This window comes from Coccinella septempunctata, chromosome 1 (genome assembly GCF_907165205.1).
Source record: "Coccinella septempunctata chromosome 1, icCocSept1.1, whole genome shotgun sequence".
NCBI lineage: Eukaryota > Metazoa > Arthropoda > Insecta > Coleoptera > Coccinellidae > Coccinella > Coccinella septempunctata.
The window spans coordinates 15,348,971-15,364,127 of NC_058189.1; positions in this window are offsets into that span (position 1 = coordinate 15,348,971).

Sequence of the window (15,157 nt, forward strand, 5' to 3'; positions counted from 1 at the left end):
GGGACTGTTCCTTCTTAAAAAAAACCATAACTTTCAATCCCAACTCATCAACCTATCATACCACGTAAGTACTTATTTCATGTTGATATGCACATATTATAATGTATTATATCTTACCATATTATCAATTAAAATCGATCTTTCTATATGATAATAATCTAAACCTCAGACCTCTGTGTAGTGTCTTAGAATCCTGAGGGGCCGCCTGGCTATAAAACATTCAGATTATGTTCATATAGATTTCGATAGAGGTTCCGCTTATGCGGTATAAAAGGGTGGACGACGAATAACGAAAACACACTAGAGAACTCTTACGAGGGTCAAGTATCAGTATTGAGATGTCTGTAAGACCCATCTGAAAAGTGGGCTGTCATCTGCTATATACTAGGTATATATGTGTAAGTAGGAAAATTGTTGCATGCGATGGCTATTAAAGAACCGCCTGGTTGACCTCGATAGATTTATTGATAAAATGAAAATAGTAGGTATCTGTTATCCAGAAAAAAATCTTTAGATAAAATTATATCATCTCATAGATTTACGTAAGTCCAAGAAGCCGGAGAAGCCGTTGAATCTCTCATTATTTAACTATATAAATATTTATTATAGATGGCAGTTTATATGGAGATCTACTGAGTCCAAAGACTTCTCTGAGACCAATCTTCTTATCTCTGTGTTTTAATCACAAAATTGTTGCAAACAAATTGAATTGAAGACTTGAAGACTGATATGAATTATTGCATGTGAATGCTTGGGATATATGTTATCAATTAAAATATAAAATTATTAGTTTCAATATTTATCAGAAAAGCATGATTCATACATCCACTTTGTATCCGCCTATACCCTTTATAACAGCTGTCAGCTTAGCTGTCTGGAACTGTGTTGAAGCTGTCTGGAGCTGTGCTGAAGCTGTCAGCTTAGCTGCCTGGAGCTGTGTTGAAGCTGTCTGGAGCTGTGCTGAAGCTGTCTGCTTAGCTGTCTGTCCGAAGCTGTTTTAAAGCTGCCTGAAACTGTATTGTAGCTGACAGCTTAACTGTGTTGTGTACTCGCTTTATATTCACTTCGCATCCGCTTAATATCCGTTCTTGCGTAAGTTTTGTATCTTCGGAAATCTTCGGCTATTTTCGTGTGTTGTATCCGATTTTGAGAATATTTAAAATGTTGACATGGATATTTTGTTTCAGTTGTATCTAAAATGTTCAACATAGAGAATTGTCTTCGACTAATAAAGTCGTTAGTGGCTTTATTTATCACAACATCTGATAATGAGCATGCAATAAAAGGTATAAAGGAATGTACGAGAGCAATAAGAAAACTGTATCGGGAATTGCCAGGTTGTACTTCAATTGGAGGAAAACAGCAACTCGAAGCTCAGATCCGTTCTATAAAATCATTGAAACAACAATTCAAACAACAACAACGAATTGGTGCAGGTCTGAGTAGACGAAAGGAAACTGCTTGGAACAGAGTCCATTGGAATGATTCATTATCAGCATTCGACTCGAGAATAAGAACTGGTGTGATTAGTAACCTGAAACATAAGGAGCCTAAGGCTTTTTTGATGGACTGTGAAGCTATATTTCGTCGAAGAATTCTGAATGCATTGAAGAAGGATGAAGCTGTTAAGGTCAATATGGTGTTTTGTGGAGAGTTTCAGATTATAACAGCCAATAAAATTCAAAAGGAATATAAATACTTCACAACATCCAATTCACCTATTTACCGAGATACGAATATTACTGAATGGTTCAATAGAAATGTCTTGATATCAATTCTCAAAGATCTTGAGGAATTCCAAGAACGTGATAGCTGATGGGCTCTGGTTAATGTTGTTAACCTAGGGGTGAATATAAACAAGTTCACACCCCAACTTGGAAGCTCATACATAGAACTTCCTCCTCAAATAAAACGGAAAGAGGCCTGTATCAATGTGAAAAACGACGATGATGCATGTTTTGCGTGGGCTGTGACTGCTGCATTACACCCTGTTGAGAAAAATCCGCAACGATTATCAAAATATCCTCATTATTCCAAAATTTTGAAGTTGAAAGGTATTCAATTTCCGATGACAATGAAACAGATACCCAACTTTGAAAAACAAAACCAGATATTCATTAATGTTTATATTCTGAAGAAGGAAAAGAAGAACTTCACTACATTGCCAACATACCTAACAAAAAATAAAATGAATAGACATATCAACTTACTCCTTATACAAGATCATTATTCAAACGATGATACTCCAGTGCGATACCATTATTTATTGATCAAAAATCTCTCTCGTCTGGTATCGAGTCAATTGAGCAAGGAAGAGCATAAAAAATTCTTATGTGATAGATGTCTACGATATTTCCGATCAGAAGAAAAACTGAAAAGTCATTCAGAGGATTGTGGAAACATGAATGAAACAGCTATAAAGATGCCTGAGATAGGAAACAATACACTCAAGTTCAAAAATCATAAAAACAAGGAGAAGGTACCTTTTATTATTTATGCAGATCTGGAGAGCATACTAAAACCTACTAATAATAAAAACAACTATCAAGAACATAAAGCTGCAGCTGTAGGATACTATGTAAAGTGTTCATATGATGATTCTCTGAGTTTTTACCGTTCTTATCGCGGTCCCAATTGCATGAAATGGTTTGCAGATGAGATGAATAAATTTGCTGGAGACGTTGACTCAGTTTTCCTATGTCCCTACGATATCGATATGACGTCAAAACAGGAAGTCGAATTTCGGAAGGCAACTCACTGTCATATTTGTGAAGAAATGTTCAAACCTGAAGATAAAAAAGTAAGAGATCATAATCATCTCATCCCCGAAAAGAATTACCGTGGAGCAGCACATGAGGGATGTAATATAAATTATAAGGATAGTCACATGATTCCTGTAGTATTTCACAACCTAAGTGGATATGACGCTTATTTTCTGATACAAGATATTGTCACAAGAATGGAAGGGAAAATCGATTTGTTACCGATAACCAAGGAGAAATATATCAGTTTCACCAAACACTATGATGATTATCACATTAATTTCCGATTCATTGATAGTTTCCGATTCATGGCTTCTTCTTTAGACCAACTGGCGTCCTATTTAGAAGAGTTTCCGAACTTGAAAACACAATTTTCTGAGGAATCTGAAGAACATATCAGTCTTCTTACGAACAAAGGGGTAATGCCATATGATTATATCGATTCCCATGACCGATTCGATGAAACTTCTCTTCCACCTATTGAAGCATTCTATAACAAATTGGATGGTAGGCAATGTCCACGAAGAAGATATGAGAGAGCACAACTTGTGTGGAATAAATTCAAATGTCAGAATTTGGGCGAATACAGCGATCTCTACATGAAAACTGACATTCTATTGCTGGCTGACGTATTTGAACAATTTCGATCGAGCTGCCATAAGACTTATGGATTAGATCCTGCGCATTATTTTACTTTACCAGGATATACGTGGGATGCTATGTTGAAATATACAAAACAGGAATTAGAACTTCTCACATATGTTGATATGTTTTTGTTTGTTGAAAGAGGAATTCGGGGCGGCCTTAGTCAAGTATGTGGTAAACGACGAGCACATGCGAACAACAAGTATATACCAAACTATGATTCAACTAAACCAGAAAATTACCTCATGTACTTTGATGTTAACAATCAATATGGATGGGCAATGTCACAATGTCTACCATACGGCGGTTTTACGTGGACCGATACAAATATAAATGTCTTGCAAATTCCTGATGATGCTTCGGAGGGTTATATTTTAGAAGTCGATCTCGAATATCCTAGAGAATTGCATGATGTGCACAAAGATCTTCCATTCTGTCCAGAACATTACAACTCTAAAACTCAAACACCTTGTTATGCATCTCATCAAAACGCTAAACTTATGGCCACATTACATCAAAAGAAGAAATATGTCATCCACTACAGAAATCTGAAGCAAGCATTGAAGAATGGATTGATTATAACAAAAATACATCGAGTGCTCAAGTTCAAGCAATCTACATGGCTCAAGTCTTACATCGACCTCAATACGGATCTGAGAAAGAATGCCAAAAATGAGTTCGAGAAGAATCTCTTTAAATTGATGAACAATGCTGTTTTTGGTAAGTTGTTATATCCATTCAAATTACATTTATATGATTTCCTATACAGATATCGACATATTATTTACTTTTGTTACAGGAAAAACGATGGAGAATATTCGGAAAAGGGTTAATGTCCACCTTCTGACAAAATGGAAAGGAAGATATGGGATGGAAACTTATATCTCCAAACCTGAATTCAAGAACTGTGTTATTTTCAATGAGAACTTGGTAGCTGTTGAAATGCGAAAGCTGCAGATCTATTTAAACAAGCCAATTTATGTGGGAATGAGTATCTTGGATTTGGCTAAAACTACTATTTATGACTTCCATTACCACTACATGAATGAAGCTTTCAGTGCTGGCTGTACCATCTTATATACTGATACCGATTCTCTTATTTATGAGGTCTCTGAAGATCCTTATAAAAGAATGAAACTTGACTGTTATGAAAGATTTGATACCTCAGATTATCCCAAGAATAATACTTACGGTATTCCTCAAGTTAATAAAAAGGTATTAGGAATGATGAAGGATGAAAACAATGGAATACCTATGACCGATTATGTTGGTCTCAGGTCTAAACTATATGCAGCGAAAACTTTTACGGATGATCTCAATATAAAAAAACAACAATGGGTGGAAGAAGAGTATGAAGCGGATGAAATTGAATCCATGTGTCGAAATTATGGTACCACTAAGAAAGCTAAGGGTATTAAAAAATCAATCGTTAAGAACAGAATATGTTTTGATGATTACATTGAATGTTTAGAAACATGGAAACATAAAATTATTTCCCAAAATTTAATTCAGGCGAAGGAACATCATGTGTATTCACTGACACAGGAAAAAATAGCTTTAAGTCCTGAGGATGATAAACGATGTTTGGTGACCGGAACATTCAACACTCTACCGTGGGGTCATTATTCACTCAATAAACGCAAGATTGAAGAATATGATGAACCTAGGAAGAAGATTTCAAACAATTCAAATTGTTGACTATATGATTTAAATTTTTTTTTCAGTGATCACTCTGTTTTAATCAAACAAATATCAATGTTACTGTGAATAAAATAAATGATTTTTCTTTCACAAGGTTTCAATTAATGACTCACCATTACCCTTTCACTCATGATTTGAAAAATAAAAATGAAAGCATTCAGCTGTTCTACATTATTTGACTAGCGACATATCTCCTCATTACCACCCTAAAAAGCATGACGTATCTCTAATACCAACGCTAAGGTACCTTCTATCTATCTTGTAACGCAAAAGTCCTGAGTTCGAATCCCGACGTTAAGCTGCATTCACAATCAATTCGCGGGCCGAAGTGCACTTCGGCACGAAATTTACCATTCGCAATAATCTTGGAACCAAATACTCAAATGAATCAAAAATGTAACTGATCAAAACATAAGCATCAGCATCATCTATAGCCGGCACGAAATTCCTTGCCGAAGTGATAGTTTGCAACTTGCAAGAAATTTTGTCTTGAATTTCATTGTGAATGGTAACGTAGAACGCCATCTGCCAAGCTTCCGTGCCGAAGTGCACTTCGGCCCGTGAATTGATTGTGAATGTAGCTTTAGAAAAGTACGAAACAAAATCTCGAACTCGAACCTCGAACCCGCTCAACCTCACACCTCTCATCGTCAAACTCATCACCCTCTCCCCCACTCTCCTCTCACCCTCTCAGACCCGCCTACTGGATGACCTTGAACAGGACTTAGAAAAATTTTCAAAATTGACCGATTTCTGCAAAATCGACCTCAGACTTCCTTATGGGAATTTACATGTAAAAACTACACTTTTTGTGCTCGAACCGGTGTTGCCTATCTACTAGGGGCCCCACTTGTATGAACAAAAATAAAATATCCATGTTATGCTCAAACTCAGACCATACGCTGAACTTTTTCCGGAGACGCAAGATAACCAGAGGGTTCTTTTAATGAATTATCAGAAGATACATCATATCAATGTTATATCAATGTAAGAGGAATATTTTGCCAAATATCACTGAAAGCTCTGGCAATAAGATGTAATGTCTGCAGTGGTTAGGGTAAGCGGTGTGTAACTGCTGTGGAAATGCAGACCGGATACGCGAGGGCTCCCAAGATGCTGAAGGATGCCAACGTATCCCTTCTCCATAGAGGGGACCACGCGGGCACCAGCTTCTACTGCGCCGAACCCTACAGAGTAATTGTTCCTGACAGAGACCTATGGTCTACACCAAACAGGCTTCTTGTGCCTGAAGGTCCCACTTGGTTCACCAATGGCTCTGTGATACCCAAAGGGACTGGAGTGGGAATAGTGGGACCTAGTTTCATTCTATCCTTCCCCCTAGGGAAGGATAGAATTGTCACACATTTGTCAAGAACTCCTTTAATAGATGGCTAGACAGAAATTTTTTCTCTGTATGGAGCATGAGAAGTGGTCTCAGGCAGTCGAGGCTTCTCATTGAGAGACCGTCCTCTGTACCTGAGGTCAAAAAACTCTTGGCTCTTGAGAGGAAACAACTGAGTCTAGTGACTGGAGCAATGACTGTCCATTTGTTTAATAAACACTTAAATAGAATGGGACTGACTGGCTGTTCCCTGTGCCGCTAGTGTATGAGCACTGATGAAACGGTTGAACGTATTCTGTTCATCTGCAGCAACCTTGAGGAGATGACACACCTAGGAAACACAACACCCACAATTCCTATGGTGAGAGGGACTTCTGTCTGTCGACTTGTGGCGTTTTTGTCAGCGTGTCTCAGGGTTTGAGTCTCTACAATTACAAGCGGACGAACAATGGATCACTAGGCCTCAGTTCAACCCAATGAGGCACCGCACGTAAAAGAAGAGAAGAAGAAAGACCGGACAATACAATTTTGGTCTGTAGAGGTAGCGGGTTAATTTCGTGCATTTCTATGCGGTCGTTGACAATTTTGGCCGATTGATCAACTCATATTAATGTATCGATTTCTCGTTGATGATCAGACTTAGACATTGCAGTTTCACCTCTGGCCTATTTCTCTGTACTCTCGCGTCTTCTCTTTAAAATTCAGTGTTCTAACCTTTTCGCGTTTTCTGATGGAATAAAGAGGCTCTCGCAATCAATTTTCAATTGATTGCTCTATCGCTGTGTAACCGTTGTGTTAATATTGAATTTATTGAACTCCTCAACGTCTAAGTCTGACATCTAGTGACTTCTCATTTGAACTGCTCTGGACCATCTCTTGTTTTTACTTGAATAATGTCTCTCTGAGTCTATAGATGTGGTTAATATTAGTTTGCTTTTACTGTATTAGCTTCATGCAGGTGACATATTCATTTTATGATTGTGAGCGATATTCAATAAATGTTTTTATACCATCTCCAACTCAATTATCTTTTCATACAGTCCACTACTCGCTACTCGCAGACCACCTAAAATGTGTAATGTGTGTACCAATAGGTAGTTCATGTTTTAGCCAATCGATGCGCTGAGTGAACTGTCTTCCTGGTGATAAAAAATTAGAACATTCAATTAATTTTCCATTTTCGATTGAAGAAAAACATAAAACCATAGTGAAATGTTAAAGCGTGCGTGGATATTAGAGTGGTTTGGCGTTGGAAAGAAAATTGGAAAAAACCTCACCACAAGAATACAATCAATTCGTGTGTCAAAAGCGTTTTTTGATAAAGATATCAAAAAAGGTGAATTTATTATTAACGAAATAGATATTTTCATCTTTCGTGAGAGGTGGGCTCTTCTGAATAGAAATATGTAACCGATAAACTTAAATGCTTCAGAAGTGGACATTTCTGAAGAGCTCTGTGTTGGCATAACATAATACATCATGGGCGTAGCCAGGGTTGAGTTTCGGGGGGGGTTTTAAATGAAATTTTTCTGATTTTGACATATAAAGTGAGACTTTGTGAAAATGATTTTATGTATACTTATATTATTTCGGGGGGGGGTTTGAACCCCCAAAACCCCCCCCCCCTGGCTACGCCCGTGTAATACATATATTGTCTTTAACGATTCCCAGCTGAGTATTGGAAACAGAATCTACTCTAACAAGTGATAAATCTGACTCATCCCCTGGTATGGACGGCATTACTGCTGAGGTTCTGAAAAGGTGAGCAACTTTATTATGTGAACCATTGGTTGCGATCTTCACTGCATCCTTTCGATCTGGGCGGTTGCCTTCTTTCTGGTTGTGTGCGTCTGTCACTTGTCTGTCTTCAAGAAATGTGACAACCCGTGCCCTAATAACTACCGTCCTATAAGATTGACTTCCGTCGCTTCGAAGGTATGCGAACGTTTGATAGCAGCTGATCTGACCAAATTTTTTATGGAGAAAAGCATTCTTCCCGATACTCAGCATGGATTTTTGCCGGACCGCTCTGTCATTACCAACTTGCTGCAGAGTATGGACCAATGGACCAAGGCTCTCGATAGTGGTATACCCACTGACATCATTTACCTCGACTTTTCAAAGGCCTTTGACCGTGTTCCTCATGGACGTCTCCTTTCCAAGCTTGAGCACTTTGGGATCAGAGGACAATTGTTGCGGCTCGGCGGATTGATGCTTTTCTCCGGGAAAGGAGTTTCTCTGTAAGGGTATCAAACAGCTCCTCCTTGCCTAGACCTGTGACTTGCGGTGTGCCCCAGGGGACAGTTCTGGGCCCTCTTCTCTTCTTGGTCTACACAGCCGATTTACCCCGAAGTTTGAGATCACCTTGTTTCCAATTTGCGGACGACACAAATATTTTTAACAACCCCATCTATAATCATGATCTGCTAGAGGGGTACCTGAATATTCTCTCCGACTGGTCCAGGATTTGGTTGCTTCCATTGAACCTTGGAAAGTGTGTAGTTCTTCACATTGGCAAGCAAAACCCGAAACATCATTACTTTCTAGATAGACCTCAGCGTCCTCAGCTAGCTATGACAGAGTCACATGAGGACTTAGGACTGACCATCACACCTGACTTGAGCTGGTCTCCCCATGTAAAGAAGATAACATCTAGGGCAAGGAGCCTCGTTTTTATGATCTCGAAGTGTTTCTGAGGTTGTTCTCCCACTGTCTATTGTAGCTTATACAAGACTTACATAAGAAAAATCCTCGAATTTGCTGGCCCAGTCTGGTGCCCTATCCTAAAGGCTGACATGGAGCAGGTGGAGGCGGTACAGCGTTGGGTTACTCGCATTCCTTATGGTCCCATCCGTCCTGTATATGAAGAGAGACTTCGTATCTTCGTTATAACCTCATTTTAGGATCGCCGACTGAGAGGTGATAGCTCATATTCAGCTACCGGGAAATCTATAATATGACTGGTGTAAACCTATCATCACCTTTCTCCTCTGATGAAAGAAAACTTCAGGACTACCCAACGACAAACCTTCCTGTCCAATAGAGTTTTTTCAACCTGGAACGGTTTGCCTACGGACTGGGATCACACAGTGTGAACGCCTTCAAAAATATATTCGATTCGGGAAGATTTCGCCCACATGTTTCCTGATTGAGTGATTGAATTCGTATTACTGCACTGTGTCCATTTTTTTATTTCTGTTTCTGCGCTTAAAAGGCATAGCCTCAGCTCTTGTCATTTTATTAATAATAATAATAACCCCTAGAGCTCGAGCTCGAACTCGACAAAATGTCATTGAATTTCAACTCGACAAAATGTCATTGAATTTCAAGTACGGGACTGTGGAAGGTGACACCGGCATCGCAAATACGAAACAAAACATAAACATATGGCTGGGCAATGTATGGTTCAGTACCAAGTTCATCAGATGCATCAGGTCACTTTTGAGAGAATCATAATTGTTGTATCGTGCAATTTAGGGTGAAAAAAAATGTAGAAAATCGAGGCAGTTTCTTGAAAGTGCTTATTTTTGTTATGTTGAAAAAGTGCTATGATGTTTTCCCATTTCATCCCATTTTTACGAAATGTTGAAATGTTCGAACAAGAATCTTGAAGTTCTCTACCAGCTTGATTTCATTATACACTGCGCAAAAAAATTAACGCACATTATGGAAATCTCAAATTTATTTTACAACTGAAGGTGTTCTCAATGATAATTATTTTTATCAGAATTATGCATGCATATGTTATCCACTTTCAACGGTTTTCTTCAATACAGATGTTTTTTCCCAGCAGGAATAAAAAAAGATGATATTATCAGACTTTGAATTCATTGGCTCCATTCTAAAATCAGTTGTTCTCGATCAATTCTAGTGATCAATAGTTTTCCTTTCGTTTGATTTTCTACACTCGATCGCTATGCAACGCGAAACACGCAATTTGACCCAAGAGGAATGTGCCCAAGCGGTAGTTTTGCGAGAAGAAGGGTGGACATACACAAGAATTGAAGGAAGGTTTGGAGTTTCCCATACAAGTCTGTCCAGAATGTTGCAGCGATTCAGGGAGACAGGTTTGAATGTCCGAAGACAGGGTAGGACACGGGTAACAACTGCCATTCAAGAACGTTACTTGAGAGTTTCTTCGTTGAGACAACGGTTTGCAACCGCTCCCCTCCTTCAAATTCAGCTTGAGCAAACTCATGAGGTGCAAATTAGCACTAAGACAATAAGAAATCGCCTCAGAGAATATGATTAAGGCCTCGTGTCGCGGCAACAGGCCCACCTCTTACCCCAGCCCATCGAAGGGCGCGTTTGGATTTTGCGAGAGAGCATATCCATTGGGAAGAGGCCGATTGGGAAAGAGTTCTATTCACAGATGAGTCTAGATTCTGCCTCTATCATTGTGATCGACGTTCCCTTGTATTCGTCCACATGAAAGATATGCTCAGTGCAATTTCCTGAACACTACTGGTTTCGGGGGAGGATCGATTATTGTATGGGGTGGAATATCTTTGACTGCTCGCACAGACCTAGTGGTCGTTGATAATGGTGCTATGAATGCTGATAAGTACATAAAGAACATTCTTGAAGAGCATGTGGTGCCATTTGCCCCATACATTGGTGAAAATTTTATTTTTATGGACGATAATGCCAGACCCCATCGTGCGCGCATCGTTCAGGAGTACCTTGAAGAGGTTGAAGTCTCTCGAATGGAATGGCCAGCAAGAAGTCCAGATCTCAATCCGATTGAGCAGGTTTGGGACAACCTCAATAGAAGGCTGGAAGTTCAGAAAATCATCCAGCTACTCTTAGGCCCGTATTAATAGTCAGATCTCAAAACGAGTCTCAAGACCTATCTCAGTTGATACATTCTCAAGATAGTGACAGCATCTCAAGATGACGGCTTATTAATAAACGCATATCAAGTCATTATCAGTTTGATACTATCTCAAGAATCGAGACTTGAAGCTCAGTTTATGAATGTCTCGAGTAATGGTCTTGAGATATACTTGAGACTACAAAACGGAAAGAGAAATTAGTATTTTTATTTTTGCTTGATATTTTTCAATACTGTGACTCACAATAAAATGCAACGAAGCAGGATTTTCGATCGCCCATCCAGTACACATTGTGTGTACCTCTTGTGAACTCCTCTGGACATTTGAAAGATCCTGGAGTCGTGCCTGCCTGCCCATCTTGTTACAATACCCAAAAATTCTGTATTAGGCCCAACAATGGCTTGGACATTAATTGAAAAGTCTGATTTTCTGTTGCGATAAACTTCATGAAATCGATTTCGTCGTAGTAGTTGACCACATCTTCCATGGATTCCATATTGACTTTAATAATTCCGATTTTTGGAAGCACAAAAGACAATTAAATTACTGTCAGTTCACAAAGCAAACCAACCCAACTTTCATTTCGAGATCATCTTGAGTCAGGGTTCGACCATACTCAAAATTTGACGTTCCCAAAACCTATCTTGATTTCATTCGAGTACTTGAGTCACATTCATTAATAAGCGCCTACTCAAGTGAGATCGCCGATTGAGACGTCATCTTGACAGAGTCTCAAGTCAAATTTATTAATTAGACTGATGTCTCAAGACGCTACTCAAGACATTCTCAATACTTGAGATCTGACTATTAATACAGGCCTTAATGACTTAGGAATCCAACTCGGAGAAACCTGGGAAGGATTAGATCAGAACATTTTAATATCACTCATTTTGAGTATGAACCGTCGTTGGCGAGCTGTAGTCAACGCAAGGGGTGGAAATACCAAGTATTAAATCACTTATCAGCATTTCAGTATTTTGAAAATTGTTCATTTCTCTTCTTTCACATTCAGATTCGGTGAAATCCTGAATTTTTCTTCCATTTAATGTGTCTTGTTTCGTTCAAAACCTTCCCGAAAGAACATAAAAAATAAGTTATAAAGTCAATGTAGAGTTAACTTTCATTAAAATTGAGATTTTCAAAATGTGCGTTAATTTTTTGCGCTGTGTATTTAATGACGTCTATCTGAAAAAAATTTTCCACCAGACTACACTCCTATTAACCTTCTCATTTTTATAGATTAGAGGTTGGTTTAGGGGAAGTTTTACGTGTGTTGCCAGAACGGCTGTTGGTTCCACGTCACAATTAACATCATTCGTTCTCATTAAGGAATTCATGAAGCAAAGAGGTATCCTACAAGAGTCACCATTGATGGAAAGTTTCATTAGTAGTATGGTTGGTGGCATAGCAATTTCTATTACAATGGCTCCTTTGGAATTGGTTTTGACAAGACTCTATAATCAAGGTAATTCGAAATTCCTAGAATAGAAAAAATCACATTTCGAAATTTCGGGGAATTTTTTTGCAGAAACTGACGCAGCTGGAAAAGGTGTTCTCTATAAAAACTTCTTCGATTGTGTAGGAAAAATCTGGAATACTGAAGGAGTAACCGGCTTCTTCAAAGGCATGGGAGCTACATATATTAGAATGGGACCACATACAGTACTCAGCTTGATTTTTTGGGATCAGTTTAGACAAATCTATGAACACATCCAAAAGAAAAGGAATAAATGATATTAGGACTTATCAAATTGTCTTCTTTCTTGAAGTCTAATTTATTTACATAACTACTACACTAATTCCATACAGGGTGTCTACTTTTAAAGTGGCCAAACTTCAAGGAGAGATCATACGAGTGATTTGCAACAAAAAACGTCCTATAACACATGGTTGAAATGTCGACGGTTATTCTTCAATTTACCATTTTTTTATTTCACGAAATATTTCAAGTGTTTTCATAAACTCAATCATTTTTCAGTTTTCCTGGCAGCCTCATCAAATTTGACCACATATTCGGAAAGGGCAAAGAATTTGTTATAAGATAAGGGAGTATGTTTGCAGAAAAAACTCCTATTGCGGGCGTGGTAGGGAGATGAATATCACGAGTCTGAAATGAACAAAATTAGTCCCATTTTCCCAATGGTTTTATCGATGAAAAATTAATAATTATGCACATGTTCTCTTTTTAGTAAAAAATACCTCATTTAGTGTACTTTCGAATGGCATATCAACTTTTGTGCTATCTGCTTATCCTCTGCCATAATATCATGGCTAGCGAGATAACAACGAAACAGCCGAAAAATTCCGAACCTGAATTTGCTCTAGATAGAGCAAATTCAGCTTCAAGATTGAAGCTTTTCATGATTCAATCTTAATATAAATCTCATGGAAATTAACAATTTATCTTGAATCTCTTGAATCAAAATAATAACAGAAAAAATTAACTTAATTTTAATAATACAGATTGCATAAAAAAATATAAAGAAAACTACTTATAACAATTGCTCAAAATGCCCACCTCCTTGCTCATTACATTTGACACATCGTTTTCTTATGTAATCTACAACTCTGCAAAGTTCATAGCGTTTCTGACACATTTCTACACTACATAATTTTATTCTGTCGATGAGCTCCTCTCGAGTCTTAAAGCGAATTTGATATACTCTCTCTTTCAAAGTATTCCAGACATAAAAATCCAAAGGTCTAAGGTCGTTGTATTTTCGGTAGCATATGCTGTGCCTTATGCGATAATATGATAATTTCATTGAGTTCAGAACCTCAAAATTTATTCATCGTCAATAAAGAATGGTCAGATGAAAGATCTGTTCTGATGTTCCCAAGTGAGAGGTACACTGTTGCTGTAGGAGGTGGAATATAAGGTTGGAGGAATTTTTAAATGACTCCCCATCCCATCCTAAAGTAACAGTCACTGCACTTATCATAAAGATCGCATAAGGGACATAACGATTGCTGCTATATGTAGGATTGGCATTCCTTGGTGGTGCAAAGGCAGTGCGAAGAAGTGAAGTCAGATGCCAAAAATAAGGCCTTTGAAGAAAAAAATGAAAAAAATCGTTCATTCTTAATGAAATGAATTTGCTTTTTTTTTTCTTCACTCGGATAAAGCTTTTGAGTCATCTGAATTTCGATCGCCATTCTTTTATATCTTCATGACCTTCATCGATCTATTTTTCATGGTTTCCAAAACTCTCCAAGTTGAATTAATTTTATATCAATTAATCCATCAATCAATGTTTATTTATTTTCATTCCCAAAAGAAATACTTACTACATGGTACATGTTCTAATGTTTAATTTCTATGCGCACCATTTGTAATAAATCCTTTGATTTATCAGTGTATATATGTATGAATATCAAAAAACATATTCTTGTAGATACAGAGTTTTATTATTCCTAAAATTTGAAAAATGATTGACTTTGCACATGAGGAAAAACTTTCATTTTTGATATTCAAGATATTTTTCGAATGAGTCGATATTATGTGTCTTGAATATTAAAAATGAAAATATTTAACTGCTATATGGACTAATCCAGATTCAAATTTCCCGCCATTTCCTCCGCCGCCTATTCCAGCGCCACCTATAAATTGTCAAAGCCAATGTTAGAAATAGATGGAAGATAAAATCGGAAACCAGAGACAACCGAGACGGTCAACTAGGAACTAAATCTATGTTCCTAGTTGACCGTCTCGGTTATCTCTGGTTTCGGACGTGATCTCTCGGTTTTGTTCCCAGTGCCTCTTGTGTTGTGCGTAGAACTGAAGAAATCCGTTTGTTTCTTCAGATCTGAAGAGATCCGTTTGTTTATTCGGATCTGAAAAGATCCGTTTGTTACTTCAGATCTGAAAAGAT